The sequence below is a fragment of the Tenebrio molitor genome, chromosome 1 (genome assembly GCF_963966145.1).
Source record: "Tenebrio molitor chromosome 1, icTenMoli1.1, whole genome shotgun sequence".
Lineage (NCBI taxonomy): Eukaryota > Metazoa > Arthropoda > Insecta > Coleoptera > Tenebrionidae > Tenebrio > Tenebrio molitor.
In genome coordinates this window covers 21,180,965-21,197,873 of record NC_091046.1, presented here as the reverse complement: position 1 = coordinate 21,197,873, position 16,909 = coordinate 21,180,965, and the positions used below count along the sequence as shown (strand labels likewise).

The 16,909-nt window shown below is 33.5% G+C and overlaps 1 protein-coding gene and 2 long non-coding RNA genes across 25 annotated transcripts in view; 1 reads left to right on the top strand and 2 right to left on the bottom strand.

The window, feature by feature from the left end:
* The window catches only part of Dscam2 (Down syndrome cell adhesion molecule 2), a 431,544-nt gene that overhangs the window by 348,102 nt on the left and 66,533 nt on the right, over positions 1 to 16,909 (bottom strand). The gene's annotated exons all lie outside the window — the stretch shown is intronic.
* Positions 6,776 to 9,652, top strand: LOC138122388 (uncharacterized). Its single transcript, XR_011156478.1, has 3 exons — positions 6,776 to 7,091; positions 7,577 to 7,744; positions 8,046 to 9,652. It is a non-coding gene; the product is annotated as an uncharacterized lncRNA (long non-coding RNA).
* LOC138122385 (uncharacterized) lies at positions 12,965 to 15,880 on the bottom strand. Of its 2 annotated transcripts, none has more exons than XR_011156475.1 (4): positions 13,787 to 15,880; positions 13,586 to 13,726; positions 13,382 to 13,522; positions 12,965 to 13,321 (listed from the first exon to the last, which is right to left on the bottom strand). It is a non-coding gene; the product is annotated as an uncharacterized lncRNA (long non-coding RNA). The 2 variants fall into 2 exon arrangements; XR_011156474.1 differs by having other exon boundaries at positions 12,967 to 13,318; positions 13,787 to 14,627.

Genomic DNA, 16,909 nt, shown 5'->3' with positions numbered 1-16,909 from the left:
CTCGTAATAAACGTTTCATAGCATTATAAGAATTCCCCAACTTTTTGCTGAGATTGTTACTCCAGTTCATCCTTAACATTTTTTTAACACTTATCTGCCAAATTTTGATTTGTGAATCACAAGAACGAACACCAATTATTAGTTAACAATACTGGATCGGCTTTGGCACAAATTTGTAATTTCTTCCCGTTATTATCACTTTTTTGTTTGTTCCTCATAATAATAATTTCTTATGGCCCTCTTCCCTCGCGCCAATAGAACCACCCTAGTTCGTTTTGAACTTTACATTTTAACCTTTTTACAAAATACACTTAGGCCCGGTTGTATAAAGCTTAGTTAACATCGTGTCAGCTAACAACGCGTCAAGTCGGAAATCCGCCCATTTGATTGGTTGATTCAAATAAAATCTTAAATATCCCCCAATCAGATCGCTTGACATTATGTTAATTTTAACAACGACTTGACATCGCTTTATGCAACTGGGCCTTAAATAATTTTGCAATTTATTTGACAATGTCAATTTAAACAAATGAATAGTTTGAAAAATTAAAAAATCATAGATGACAACTGGGCAATATGAAAATAACTAGTGATTTAACCAACTTAACAACTGGAATTTTGATTTTGACAATCCAGATGTTTTTTGAATGGACTTTTAAGTCGTTGGCGTGTTAGAATAGACTAGTAAAATTTACTGTATTGATGTTGGTAGCGTGCAATGTCAACTGACAGACGTCAAAAAATAAATCTCGCAGAAAGCAAAGCAAATTGATAAATAACAATGAACAAAACGTTTAATTTTCATTCTGGGATTTGGACTCCTCCGGCAGTAAATTTTCTAACGCCTTTTGTGCAATTTCCCTAATTTGCGGCGGCGCCGGCGTTAGTGATAAACTTTCTTCAGCATCCATTTTCAAACATCAAATGCGAAAATAAAAAAAATCTGACGTTTTAAATTAATTTTCTTCACAGCCGGCTAAAATTATGCCACATAAAAATAGTATAAAAGATTCGTTGCAGAAGGTTTTCGGAATTTCAAATTCGTGCTTGAATAGATGCCTTCTGCAACTTATATTTTAATATACCTACTATTTCAGCATTTTGTAACATTATAAGTTACATTGCAGACATATCGAAAATAAACGATCCCTCTTCTATTTGCAGACAACATTTTGAATCAAAATTATTACAAGTTCAAGCGTACTCTTGTGTCAAAAATAAATTACTCCCTAGAATTCGAACTTTTAGGGAAATAACGTTTTTATGTTGTGTGTAACTAGAATTTTCAAAAGTTATTTTGAATGCCTAAGGTTGGTTACTTTGAATTGAGAGATTAAGTCCAAATAAATATGCCGCCAATGATTGTGAAACAAAAAATCATCTATCACTTAGCGAGAAATTTTTCTATTGAGGAATTAAAACAAAAAGTTGATATGAGGGAAGATAGTGACGAAAAAAATAATTACATTGATAGTGATTTTAAAGATGTTCAAAATTTTATGTTTATATTGTTGGAAACAATACAATCTTCAAACTTGCGAAATAGATTACTCTGCAAAAATATATGTATGCGGATATGGAGCACATTCCATCTCAAAGAAAATCAGATGTTCCGAGTGTATTTCTCTAATTAGGGCACAAAAAGGAGAATGTGTAGACGACATATATTTTGATAATTTATAAAGAAATGGTCTGTCTACTGCAACTGAATCTGAATCTATTTGCAGACAACATTTTGAATCAAAATTATTACAAGTTCAAGCGTACTCTTGTGTCAAAAATAAATTACTCCCTAGAATTCGAACTTTTAGGGAAATAACGTTTTTATGTTGTGTGTAACTAGAATTTTCAAAAGTTATTTTGAATGCCTAAGGTTGGTTACTTTGAATTGAGAGATTAAGTCCAAATAAATATGCCGCCAATGATTGTGAAACAAAAAATCATCTATCACTTAGCGAGAAATTAGTCATTTGCAACTGCTACAATTAATTTACTGTCTTACATTTTTGGGATATCTTTTGTTTGTCACCAGAAACCACATAGCCTCCAACCTAACTAAATTTATGGCAACCTATTAACGAATATCCCTAAATCCTAGGGAGTAATTTATTGTTGACACGAGTGTAGCCAACGTTAAATGAACTAGCCGTGCTCAAGTAAATTTGGCAACAATGCCCGCAAACCTAGGACCATTAGGACCAAGTCAGTTTGTACAGATTTGCATGTGTGTACACGGTGATCTTAACGTTTGAACTTCAGAAAACTGTGTTTATTTCCAAAATTTTAAGCGACCAAGTTGTGAAATAAATTGTGGCATTTTCTTCTGGAATTAAAGCCGTCAACTTGGTGGAAGTTAAACCGAGACAAACCTAACCTAACTTTTGTTAATAAACGAAATATCGTTGGTTCTAACAGGTATTTAAAACTTAAATATTATTCAAACATGCCTAGTTGGTGTTGTGTAACAGGCAGTAAAAGTAATTACGACTCGTCTTTAAGAAATGCACAAAACAATCGCGGTGTAAGTGTTAAATTTCCCAAAAATGAAGAGTGCAAACAAGCATGGTTAAAAGCAATCCCTCGAAAAAACTTTATACCTTCAGCTTCAAGTGTGGTCTGTCAGTTTTTATAAAAGGAGAAGAATTAACTCCACAAGACTTAAAATGGATTTTGCCTTTTGATTTGAAAATTTATAGATGGTCCCAATTGATAAATTTGTTAGCCCATATAAAGATTCAAGCGATAGCTATATTCCACCAGTTTTAAGTATGTTAAAAAGAAGTTTGGAAGTTTGTCTTTATTAATAACCGCCCGAGAACAAGCAAAAGAACAACATTTTGAACAAATAAAACAATTAGAAATTATTGTTGATCAGGTGCGACAAATTGTAAATAAGAAACCTAAATATGCTGCTTCCACTGTAGCCTAATGGCTTTTATTTTGTATTCTCAGTCACCTACTTGTTATGAATTAATTAGACTATTCAATTCACCTGTTATTTTTCAAATATTAACCAATAAAATAGCAGATATTTACTTTCGTAGGTAGCCTAGCAACAGAAAATTCCAGCGAATATTCCACTAGTGAAAATATAACTGAGAATTTAATTCATGTATAAAAAATCCCGTAAGCCGCGATGCGTTTGTCACTTTGACATCGGATAAAGTTAGCCCTAACTTTGCATCTGGATAAAATGTGCTTAAACTTCCATGGCAAACTTTTTCGAACCTGATTATTGTTTGTTGTTATGATAACGAACCAACAATCTTAAACATTGACACAGCTTGTAATAAATTGAAGTGCAAAATGGCCTATTCAATTTTTCATAATTACCTACCTATTATTATTTATTAAATTATCTCATCGAATTACGCTCGAGGTTTTTTCGTCCAGAATAAAATTTCATATTTTAAACTATAATTTGGTTTCTTTTTGGTAAATTGACTCCACAAACAATAAATACAAAATAAATAAGTGAGTGAGTGAGTGAGTGAGTGAGTGAGTGAGTGAGTGAGTGAGTGAGTGAGTGAGTGAGTGAGTGAGTGAGTGAGTGAGTGAGTGAGTGAGTGAGTGAGTGAGTGAGTGAGTGAGTGAGTGAGTGAGTGAGTGAGTGAGTGAGTGAGTGAGTGAGTGAGTGAGTGAGTGAGTGAGTGAGTGAGTGAGTGAGTGAGTGAGTGAGTGAGTGAGTGAGTGAGTGAGTGAGTGAGTGAGTGAGTGAGTGAGTGAGTGAGTGAGTGAGTGAGTGAGTGAGTGAGTGAGTGAGTGAGTGAGTGAGTGAGTGAGTGAGTGAGTGAGTGAGTGAGTGAGTGAGTGAGTGAGTGAGTGAGTGAGTGAGTGAGTGAGTGAGTGAGTGAGTGAGTGAGTGAGTGAGTGAGTAAATAAATAAATAAATAAATAAATAAACAGGTTCCCGAAACCGACTGCGCGCATTCAGTAGCAGAGCGATTTAATGTGACGTTAATGTAATGGTTAGCGCAAAAAATTTTGTAAGTTAAGGCGGCCAGCGAAAATACAAAGGTTGGTATATTCGAATATACAAAGGTTCGTATATGCGAAGTCGCCCTGGTTACTACAATAACCGCTGTAATACATGGTAACTAAAGAAAATCAAAGATTCTTATTGGTTTATAAAGTAATTAATGCTATAGTCTGTTGAATACCTACAACTCGTAGTCAAAGATAGTGGGATATTTTTCCGATGGTATCACTCATGGTCATTACGCTTTCGAACACCATTCGTGTAAAGCGAATGACCATTCGTGGTACCACCACAAAAATATTCGACAATCTTTGACTACTCGTGGTATTATAACTGACAATTTTTTATTTTACCTCACAAAAGATACTTACAGTCAATATCTTCCTCACTTCAAATTTCCCCAAATTCTTTAACTGCTTTAGAACGGGTCGTACTACTGTTGGTAGACGAAATTTATATTACTGCTCGGTTACATTATTATAGATCTAAAAGTATAGTAGGTTGTGCTTCAAATAAAACTTCTAATCAACTAGCGAAAACTGTTTTAACTTATATGATTAGCTCAGCATTTGGAAACACAAAAGAAGTTGTTAAATTATTACCAGTACAAAATATTAAAGGAACAGAGGTTGCTGAAATAACTAACAAAATAATACATTTTGTTCAAGAGTGTGGTTTTGAAGTTCTTTGCGTTATAACAGATAATAATCATTCCATTAATAGACTCATGTTTAAAAGTCTTTCACAATCATTCGAATTCCCAATTCCAAAAAATGTTGAAAAAAAACTTTTTTTTGCTTATGATACTGTGCACATTTTTTAGAATATTTGGAAGAATTGGCTTAATTTAAAGAATTTAGAGCAGACCTTTGTTTTCTATGATTGGGATGATTTAGAGACATCAAAAAATGCTAAATTTAAAAATATTAGGGATATTTATTACGAAGAACAAAATTCTCTTATTAAGCAGGCTTTTAAACTTTGCTACAAATCGGTTTACCTAACAGTTTTTGAAAGACAAAAAGTTATTTTAGCTGATAATATTTTTCATCAATCAATTATCTACAATTTCTTGTTTAAAATGTAAGGGAATGAATGACACAGCCCAATTTACTGAAATTATTAGAAAGTGGTGGGATATAGTCAATAACTCGTCTGTCATTAAAGGAAAAATCAAAAGAAATGAATGGTGCACACCTTTTGAAAAACCACTTGAGTCTAATTTAGGGAATGATGTTGAACTAGAGTTTTAAAAAAAAAAATGTTGTTTGGCTAGACAAGTGGCACGGTTTAAATAATATGAACGGAAAATTAACCAATGAAACGTACCATGCTTTACGTCAAAGTACTTTAGTTTTAATATCGGTAATTGATTATTGCTTTAAAACATACATTGATTTACAATATATATTAGCTGGAATATTTAGTACTGATAATTTGGAAAAACGATTTGGATTATATCGTTCTCTCTCAGGATGTAATTACAATGTATCTTATGACGACTTACTGGGAGCTGAGAAGAAAATTAGAGTTAAAAAAATATTTAAAAAACATGAAGGAAATTTTTCTATTGAGGAATTAAAACAAAAAGTTGATATGAGGGAAGATAGTGACGAAAAAAATAATTACATTGATAGTGATTTTAAAGATGTTCAAAATTTTATGTTTATATTGTTGGAAACAATACAATCTTCAAACTTGCGAAATAGATTACTCTGCAAAAATATATGTATGCGGATATGGAGCACATTCCATCTCAAAGAAAATCAGATGTTCCGAGTGTATTTCTCTAATTAGGGCACAAAAAGGAGAATGTGTAGACGACATATATTTTGATAATTTATAAAGAAATGGTCTGTCTACTGCAACTGAATCAGTGATGTTTTTGTTTGTACATAGTTATGTGCGCAATTTTAGAATATATTTTGAATGACGAGACGTGTTTGTCAAAATTTTTACATCGCGTTGAACAAAAACAAATTTTATGCAGTTAGACAATGCTTAGTATTGAGTCAGACTCTGTGGTCAGACTATTATTATTATCGAGAATTTATGGAAACTTGTAATTGCGGTGAAAATTATAAAGACATACTAAATTCTCTTCTGTTCATTTTCGCAAATATATGTCTAAACAACTACGTCAAAACTAAAAACAACGAAACAGCTTCCAAAGAAAAGAAGAACATCTGTGAGACGGAAAAAAAATCAAAAACAAGAAAACTTAACACCTTCAAGTTACATTTTTTTAAATTAAACGCAAAAGAGGTATATTTTTAAATTTAGATATTTTTTTATTTCTGTGGCGGTCGTGAAAAAGTAGGTAAGTCGAAAATGTTAATTTTTCAGGGCAACGATTCAAAATTCCACATCATCCTGTAATTAAATAGAAACTTCTTTCTACCTGTACTTGCTTTCAATATAAGTAAATTTTAAACTGTGAAAATCTGAATTATTTAATTCCATGGTTTATTATTAAGGTGTAAACATCGTTAACTCATTTTTGAAATTATTTGACTTACCTACTTTTTCACGACCGCCACAGATTTAGTTAGTTGTTATTGTTATTGTATTGTGGATTAGTCCTACCGGGGAAACCACATTTAAAAAAACGCAACTTGCACTCTACCTCTAGGGTGAGAGGAAAAGTGTGTAGCACAGCACCTTTGTTATAAATATCTATTCTCTCTGTAAAAAAAAGTTTGCTCCCCCTTCTGATTTTGTTACGAGCCGCTACTGTTGGACAGTGTAAAATTAGATATCATCAATTCGGCGGCAGCGGAGTTCCTCCCGGCCGTCAGAAATTTTCAGGTCTTGTGCAGGTCGACCAGAACAGCTTGGCTAGTGACGCAGTGGACTGAAGTCCCGCCCACTAGCGGAGCGCACTTGTTTGTTGTGTCTGGAAGTGTTCAGATCGTGTACAATCGGGCTAAAATCAGCGCTTCAAGCTTCAAGTGAACAGCATGTCCGGGCTGTTTTGAGCAGATTTGCTTCGTTTAGTGTACCGCACCTACAACCGTAGCCAAATCCTTGTCTTACAGACACTCGCTCGTTTCCTGGTCGGCGCATCTCAGGCGCCAAGCTATTCTGGTCAAGCTGTAACAGGTAGTGAACGGTAAGGGATTAGCACTGGTGATAAGAATGATGCGGTATTTAGAAATTGCATTGCCCTTTCTAAAATATTAAATTAAATATTTCTTTATAAGAAGACATACTTCTTGCGACCAATGATTAAAACCATCTCTTTTTTGGTGGGATGCAGGGTGAATCTCACTTATAAAAAGTAAAATGTTTAGTTTAATTATTTCTTTAAAAGCGTCACCATGGAAACTGAGTGAAAAAGGCAAATTTGTAGTGAATGGTGCAAAATTTCGTCAAGCCAGAAAGTTATGATTGTAATAAGTTATGATTGTAATAAATGATAACCGTATACGTTGGAGATGTAAAACCCTATGGCCAGTCTTAAAAAAAAATTCACTGTATACTCATATCATGTACATAAATAGAGTACAATTTGTAAATGCCGTATGTCATTTTAATTTACCCTTGTAAATAAAATTGTTTCTCCCTCTCATCAGTGTATTTATTGCCAATTTCAAGCAAACTACTCGTCATGATAATCTAGTCCGGCTACCACCCGTCGACTACCTATGGCAGTAATCCACGACAAGCTCGGGAGGAACTCGTCCGTTAAAAAGGGTTATGCAGGTAAAGAAGTGACCACCGGGAGGAACTCGGATATGCCCATCAATTCTTCACTCCATGAGGGTAAGATGGAAATTGTAATAATCATCTAATACAGTTTGTCCAGCGACAGATTGGTTGACATAAACATCACTAAATTCTACTTAGAGAAAGTATGTAGTACCTAGCGCACGTAAAATTTGAAATATATCCTTCAAGCAGTAACATTTTTGCCCTGAAACTATGCTCTAATTAATGTATTCTAGTGCATTTTGTAGTGTTGGGTTAATTTAATACAATTTAAACCTCCCAATCAATCGCTGGACGAAGTATAAACAATGTCAATTTATTGAGAACGTGTAAAAACGCGCCTTGATGTTTGTAGGCGTTCGATGTTCGGCGGTTCACCCGGTCCGCAAGTCTGAACGATTGCGACGTTGCCTTTTTCTCAGCACGGCTAGTTATTTAACGTTGGCTACGGTTCAAGCAAACAATAAATACCGACTTATTAAGGGAGCCATTCGTAGCATATTTTTTGTAAGTGTCATTAGAAACAAAGCTGTAATATCACATATGTGGTTTACAATCGATCATCGATAAATGTAGGATTTGCGGAACTGAAGGGGAAACACATAATTTCTTCTTGCACCGTTTTGGCTCAAAGCGAATATAAAAAACGTCATGATATATTCGCTAAAATTATACACATGAATTTAGCAGTTAAATTCAATTTATTAAAGGATACACAACCACATTACATTTATAAACCAGAAAGTTGTTTAGAAAATGACAATTACAAATTATATTTTGATCGCACAGTTTTAACTGACATTCACATTCAGCATAACAGACCAGACATTATTATTTTAAATAAACAACAAAAGCAAGCATATCTTTTAGATATAGCTGTTCCAAATTCACACAATATAACACAAACATATAATACAAAAATTAATAAATATTTAGAACTATCCGTTGCTATGAGAAATCTTTGGTGTTTAGAAAAAATTTCGATTTTACCATTTATAATTTCAGCAACAGGAATAGTACCGCAATCTCTTTTTAAAAATTTAAAAATTTTGGACTTAGAGAACACATTGGTGGTTGAAATTCAAAAAGGTATATTATTATACTCATGTCACATCGTGAGGAAATTCCTTAACATTGACACAGAACATAAAACACAAAAAAGTCAAAATGAGGAGGCGAGACGCCGGTAATTATGTTGATAAGCACTGCACTATTACTTGATAGTATTATCCGTAATAGTGTATGTACTCCGGCAAAATTGCCGTGCCGCCGGGTGGAGGTGGGATACGAACAATTTTCGATTTATAGCATCGCCCATCCTCTTCCCAAATTTCAAGTTATCCTTTTGAGTCCTCTTCAATACGAAATTCTAAGTGTATTCAAGTAGATATGATTTCTTTTCAGGAAATTACAAATTTACACTATTATGTGAAATGAAAACAGTTGAATAACAAACATAAAAGATCTTTGGAAAAAATGAAACGTTTAGGAGAAAATAACAAGCTGAACAAGGATAATCACTAGTCTACAGTGAAAAAATATTCTGAATAATTTTAACTAATTTTTGCTTGTCTACCCATGCTGAATACGAGTTGATAAGTAAAAGTCATTTATTAGTTTAAGTTTTCACGATACCTGATATCAATGATATCTTCCAAATTTAACGATCCAAACCTCCTTGAGCTTGATAATACTGATATTTACGAGTTAGTTGGCATCAAATTTTGAAAATATTGTGTTATAGTGCTCTGTTCTGTATTACTAAGTGATAAAAGTGTTAAAAGTTAAAAAAATAATTATATTTTATAGCAAAATGTCTCTTTTAACACTCTTATCACTTAGTAATACAGAACAGAGCACTAAAACACAATATTTTCAACATTTGATGCCAACTAACTAAGTAAATATCAATATTATCAAGTTCAAGAAGGTTAGGATCCTTAAATTTGGAAGATATTAGGTATCGTGAAAACAAACTAATAAATTACTTTTACTTATCAACTCGTATTCAGCATGGGTAGACAAGCAAAAATTAGTTGAAATTATTCCGAATATTTTTCCACTGTAGACGAGTATTACCTATTGCTGGACTGTTTGTCGAGATGTTACAGAAGCAGAATACAATATATACAGAATAATGTATAGAAGAACAGTATGATTTCTGTTAATTTTTGCAAAATCTTGTAATTTTTTTTTCTAGAAAACGGAAACTAATTTTAAGTATATATTATAAATTTTGTATTCAGCATATGAAGGTTAATAAAAAAAAGTACTTCACGCGAAGAATACTTTTTTAAAGTCAAAATTTGTAGACTAGTGAATTTGAATTGAATTTATAAAGTAGTTGAAGGAGTGAATCATTGTGACGAAAAAGCTACGTTTTTAATGGATTTAATTAAAAATTATCCTAAAAAAATTCCTCTATGGTCAGAAAGTTCTATTCGTATGTGTACCGTGTGGAGGTTTTGTTCCCCTAACGGATATGAACATTGTCGGAGCCATTTAGTGAAGTTGCCCTCTAAAACGACCATTCCGAGGTACCTACTTAGGTGAATTCCATGGGCCAAAGGAAGTAATAAAAAGGCGCTTAGAAGCAGAAATGTCGGCACTAAAAATTCCCATTGAAAGAATATGTTCTTTAATTGTTGACGACATGTCGATAAAACAAAAGATGTCATACAGTCGATCGGAAGACACTATTTATGGCCTTGACAATACCAAAGAAAACACTATTGGAAGCAAATCTGAAATAGCAAATAAAATGCTTTGCTATATTATCCATGGCCTCTCAACTAGATATACCATACCTGCGAGATATTTTTTCCATTCTACAATGACAACAGAAATATTTTATTGTTTGACTATGAAAGTTCTAAATTTGGTTACTGACAGTGGATTTATCATATTGCATCTTGTAACCGATAATCATGCATCCAACGTATCTCTCTTCAAAGAGTTATATGCAGGAAATTTACAAAATTATATTCCTCATCCAGTGTTGAATTATATACCATTATTTTTAAGTTTTGATTACTGTCACGCAATTAAAAATTCTCGTAATTTATTTTTGGACCATAACATGTACTTCCGACAGCGTCATTTCATCTTCATATAAGAAAAAATTATATCATCTTCAAAAAGGAATGCCATAAAACCTACCTGTTCAATATTTAACCAAGAAACATCTATATCCTAACAATTTTGAGAAGATGAATGTATTAAGAGCCGTTCAGATATTCTCCACTACTGTAACAGCGTCTATTAAATTTCTTAAAGAAGCTGGAGATCAGGATTTTCAAGAAGTTGGTCCTACCATAACGTTCATGGAAAATATGTATAAGTTCTTCCAAATTCACAATGTATCCAGTAAAACTCAGTAAGTACATTCGTTCTTTAGACAGCAACATAGCACCATACGTGGATATTTCAGATGAACGTTTATTTTGGCTACATGTTACCTTTCCAAATTACGTTGACGAGATTCAGAATAGCTTTAATAATGCAGGTATGCGTGGCTGGTCAAAGAAAACTGCATATGCTTTGAAATTTACTTCTAATAGCACATACCGCTGCGTCAAATTCTTTTATCTCAAGTTGGATTCTATTATGTATTAACCAGATCTTTTAGTTCTGATGCAGTAGAAGCTACTTTTTCCCATGTAAGACTGAAGGGTGGATCCAACGATATGACAGATTCTAGAACAGCCGAATATGCATTGAGACAAATTTTACGTTGTGGAATTGTAAAAGCCTCAAAATCCTCAAATATTTCACAAAATACTGATTACACTATTCTTCCAAATTGCAGTAAAACAAATGTTAACCACGAGGATCTAATTTTGCCATTCCAACTTCGCATTCAAATTGAAAATTTAAGTAGACCCTTCGCAGATCCAGATCCAAACATTTCGTCTGCCCCTGTAGCATTTTTGACAGGATATATTATTAAAAAACTGAATGATAAAAATTTCTGTAATGAATGCCTTTCACCGTTGGTTTCTACTGTTCTTCCCTGACCTTTACTGAGGCTTATAGCTCTACAGGACCGTGGAGGATTAACATATCCTAATGGCACTTTCGTCGGACTAGTAAAACAAATATCTGAGATTGCTGTTAAAACTCTTCCACACCTGAAATACGATAATGTTTGGGAAGAGTTAACAAAATTTTTGTATCCGTTCCTAATACAAAATCCTATTTTTAAGTGTTTAGACCATAAAAACAAAGCGTATGATTTTATTACTAGAACCATTGTAAAACCAGTTTTAGATAATGTAAGTTTAGAATCATTAGATCTGGTAAAAAAAAACGTTATCATTAAATCGCAAACCAATAAGTGGGAAAGTTTTGAAGCTATAATTTTTGGCTAATATGTATAGGTAGGTGTTCTCTTGTTGTTGTTAATTGTATTCTTTATGTTTAAACATAATACATTTTTATTTTGTTGTGCATCCAATTTTTATACTTAGTGTTGGGTGACGATCAAAGCATAACTGGATGGAAATTTGCAAAATGCTACATGCATAAACTGCAATACAAAATTTGCTAGTGACTATGACAGCTAGTTTACTTAATTTTATTAAATAATACTTATTTCATTTATCTTCCATGTTTTTTTTTTTTAATTGATGAACCATCATTGTTTACGACAACCGACAATGAAAATTAAAAGAAAACACCTTTCCAAGGTATACTAATATTATAGCCTACTAAATCTGAACTGCGCTGCGCTTATTACGGCCGTAACAAAGCTCGGATTTTCAATGGAGCAATTGATTCCGCTAACCTCGAAAAAATTACCTTTAATCAACTCCATCTGTTAGCAAAATGGAAAAGAAAAATGTAATTTGAATTGAAATTATCCAATCACAATCACATAACGTATTTATTTTGTTAGGTTAACACTTTCTATTTTGTCATTTTGACGCAAAATAAATTTTCACGAATAAGTTTCATGAACGTAAGAATAATAATTACAACAATCAAATTATGAAACATAATATTTATATATAAAATGGAATTGCAAAATCTGAAAATGAATAGAGCACAGTAGAAAAATTAAAGTAAAACTATCTATCTGCAGGAAGACAATACCTTTCTCGTAAGTTTATAATTTTAAAACCTTCCTACTTGTGTGTTTATTCTGAATGGATTTCTTTTTTATGTAGGTAAAATGTTTTTTTGCGCGATTGTACTTTATTTGGTTGTTTACCACGTCTGTTTCCAAGATGGTAAGCTCTGTTTACTCGTTGCTAACGATGAACTCGATGGCAAGTAATTTTTGGTGTTCTAGAACGGTAAGTAAAGTTTATTCAAAATTAATCGATTATTATAATAATTTTTATGTAGACAGAAGTTGAAGACAAGATGTGGGGGCACTTTCTGGAAACTCAAAAAGCTCTTGTAGTCGGCTTTCCTTGGCGCTGCAATGAAATAGCATTAGCAAACTTGCCGCGACATTGGCATTGTCAAAATTTTCATACCCCGCATTTTCCTTGTCTTCTTGATTAGGTACACATTGAGGTTGTCGGTTTCGAAAATAATTCTTCATTTATGTAGACAGAAGTTGAAGACAAGATGTTAGCACTTTCTGGAAACTCACACGGCTCTTGTAGTCGGCTTTCCTTGCTGCTGCAATGAAATAGCATTAGCAAACTTGCCGCGACATTGGCATTGTCAAAATTTTCATACCCCGCATTTTCCTTGTCTTCTTGATTACACACTGAGATCGTTGGTTTCGAAAATTATTCATTTATGTAGACGGAAGTTGAAGACAAGATGTTAGCACTTCCTGGAAACTCACACGGCTCTTGTAGTCGGCCTACCTTGCCGCTGCAATGAAACAATTTTAGTAACAGACTTGCCGCGACATTAGAATTGTCAAAATGTTCATACCCCGGATTTTCCTTGTCTTCTTGATTTCATATTGAGTTCGCTGGTTTCGAAAATTCTTGATTTATGTAGACAGAAGTTGAAGACAAGATGTTAGCACTTTCTGGAAACTCACACGGCTCTTGTGGTCGGCATTCCTTGCCGCTGCAATCAAATAATATTAGCAAACTTGCCGCGACATTAGTATTATCAAAATTTTCATACCACAAATTTTTCTTGTCTTCTTAATTACACGTTGAGGTCGTTAGTTTCAAAAATTCTTTATTTGTGACGCACCCCACATTCAAAGTTTCTTCTACAATATCCACTTCGTTTTCAGAATCACTAATATCACTCATTTTACTGCTTGTTTTTCAACACAACTGGCGATATTTGCGCACAAAAAACTGCAATGGCGGTAGTTGTTTGCAGATTGCCTTAGAAACGCGATACAAAAATCGACATTGTGGCAACACGATGTGAAGGGCGTCGTATCGCATTGCATTCTAGTGAGGAATGTTTTGTAATAAATATTCAATCGCGCAAAAAATCTCATAAGCATCACGAACGTTAATGACAATGTACGGATCTCAGACAATATTGGAGTCGTCGCAAGCTCCTCCTCCCATCCTCCCAACAATTGTCGTCGATCCGTACATTGTCATTACCGTTCTTTATACTTAATATACTATTTTATAAACAAGTGTTTAAAATTGGTTTCATTACTAATTGGATAATAACTTTACAAATGTTATCTTTGTGTTCAGCGCAGGTTAATATGGAATTCTGTATTAAATGTGGATGCAAAGTAGTAACCAGTGGTTGACAAGGACTTTTTGGAATTAGATATGATAAAATTTGTGTGGCAATATTAGCCAACGCTTTTAAAAGCCCCACAAATTTACATCAGACCCCACTGTCTTGAAGCCAAACTAATCGTAACAAGGGTCCTGGAGTTGCTGTAGATAATAAAGAAGAGACATGTATCACAGTGAAATGTTTCATTTAGTTTTTTTTTTTAATAATTACCACAAAATTTTATAATAGCTTTTATTTTTGATTTTATCAATTTTGGATTTGGTTTGGAGGTTGCTGGGAATTTGAAAATAACTGTTGTTATTTTTTCCACATGCAACGCACTATTTTCCCATGTTAGTAATATCTATTCACTTTGATTGTGACCACAACGAAAAACATAGTAGGCGCTGTTTAGCTGTGTGCTCCATACGTTTTACACTAAATATTTGTGTGGTGTGAACATGATGTGAAAATGTCAGAATTGTCAAAACTTGATCATGGTAGTAAAGCAATGATTTTAATGTATTTATCAATATTAATAACGGAAATCAATATATGAAGTAGGAGAAACTAAAAACGTCTGTCTGATTCTGTCAAACGTCTGTTGAAAAGTGGGGTTATATCCAGGTACAGATTATTTAACGTGAAAACTTTGAAATCATCTCATGCAATTCTCGATATTAATGAAGAACGAAGGAAGTAGTCATTTGGCAGTAAGACAAACGCGAAAAATGCCTAGGGATTACCCACTAAAGGTAATCAGAACTTTCAATTAGCATTGATTAATACAAATATTTTCAGATAAAAACTAATCAGACAGAAAGTTCAAAAAAATGATTTACAAGGGATGAAAAGGCAGAAGTTAACTTTATTGGTGATGTTCGTCTTTGTGAGTTGTTTTCCCGTTGGCTTCAATAAATGTCTCGAAACAAGTCAATATTACCCGTTTGGTCCCAACTTTGAGAAGACGACGTGGCATTTTCTTTTTGAATTCTAAAACTTTCGTACCAAAACTCAATTTTATAGATATGCGCACAGTGTACGTCGAAAAACTTTTGCGCAAGTCGTTCTCCGTTCTGTCTTCTGTGAGCGTGACGTTTCTGTCAAAATGGCGCCTCCGAGAGTTGCTAACTGCGACTGGATTTAGTGTTATCTAAAATTCCCTATTTACTAGTTACTAGGGAGTGGTCACAATGAAAATGAATAGATTATAGGTATTTCAACTTTGATGAAATTCAAAGAAATTTAAATTATTGTGGCAATTTAGTTGATTTGTAGTTTAATATCATTAAAGAGATGGCGCTAGTTAAGGGTAGATTTTTTGCGGTTAGCCGAATCAATCATTCAGCTAGTTTGTTACGGCCGTAATAAGCGAAGCGCAGCTCAGATTTAGTAAGCCATGCTAATATTTGAGTTAATTTATGTTTTACTTGCAATAATTTTGAATAGATGTCGTTAGTTGATCTACATCAAATAAATGTCATTAGGGTTATTTTTTTTCTGTCAATTGGAATGGCCATGACCATAGCGGTATCATATGTTAGTATAAATGGACTTTATTTATAGTTTTTTTGAAGGTCCTTGAAAGCTTAAAATATTTTACACACTCCGTGCGAGTTTAAATGACAGATAGTTTGATTAGTCTGTAAAAATCAAGATACCGCTGCTGTTCAAAATGTGTAAACATGTCATTTAGAGTTGAGGAGGCCAAAAAAGTCTTTCTATCAAGTGGACCATGACAGTGGAAACGAATGTCGTTGGGCTGCAGCATATTTGGAGCATATTTAAATAAAAATTAAAAGTATGTTTTATTAGCCTGTCCGTATCCTTTGATTTTTTTAATTTGACATTATTTTATTTTATGGTGTAATGTTGTTCCTCGTTTTCAATTTCTGTCGTGATTTTGCGATGTATTGTTTAAAGGTTAGAGATGAATCCAGAGTTACACCTAGATACGTCGGGGAATAATTATGTTTAATGTAGATATTGCAAATGAAAGACGTGATGATTTAAAAAGTTATTTCAGCTACAAATGTAGGTTCTGTTTGCGGCTTAGTAGTGAACCCGATACCGATTCTTCCGATGTTAATAAATCGGCAGTATGTGGAATTGTTGCGATGGGTGCGGGTTTTACTCAATTTTCCCATTTATCCGCAGCATTAGATATACCCTGCATGAGTACGACCACATATTAATTTGCTGCATAAAATGAAGTATTAAACAGTGTTAAAGGAAGTCTCAATGAAATAAATGATTGATGCATGGCAAGAAGAATTTAGAGTAGCGCTAGAAGCGGCAGAAGTGGATTCAAATGAAGTAGCCATAATTACAGTCATTGTTGACGGAACATCGAGTAAACGGTCTTATAAAACGAACTAAAATGCATTTTCCGGAGTATCTTCTACAGGGTGGAACAAAATGATTTTAATCTAGTCACAAAAAAAGAAGGAACTATCCTAACCTCAAAATATACATCAAATTCCACATTGCGAAAGGATGATGTGAATGAAAAGTTGAGATTGAAATTGAAAAGGAAGGCTACAAAAGCAA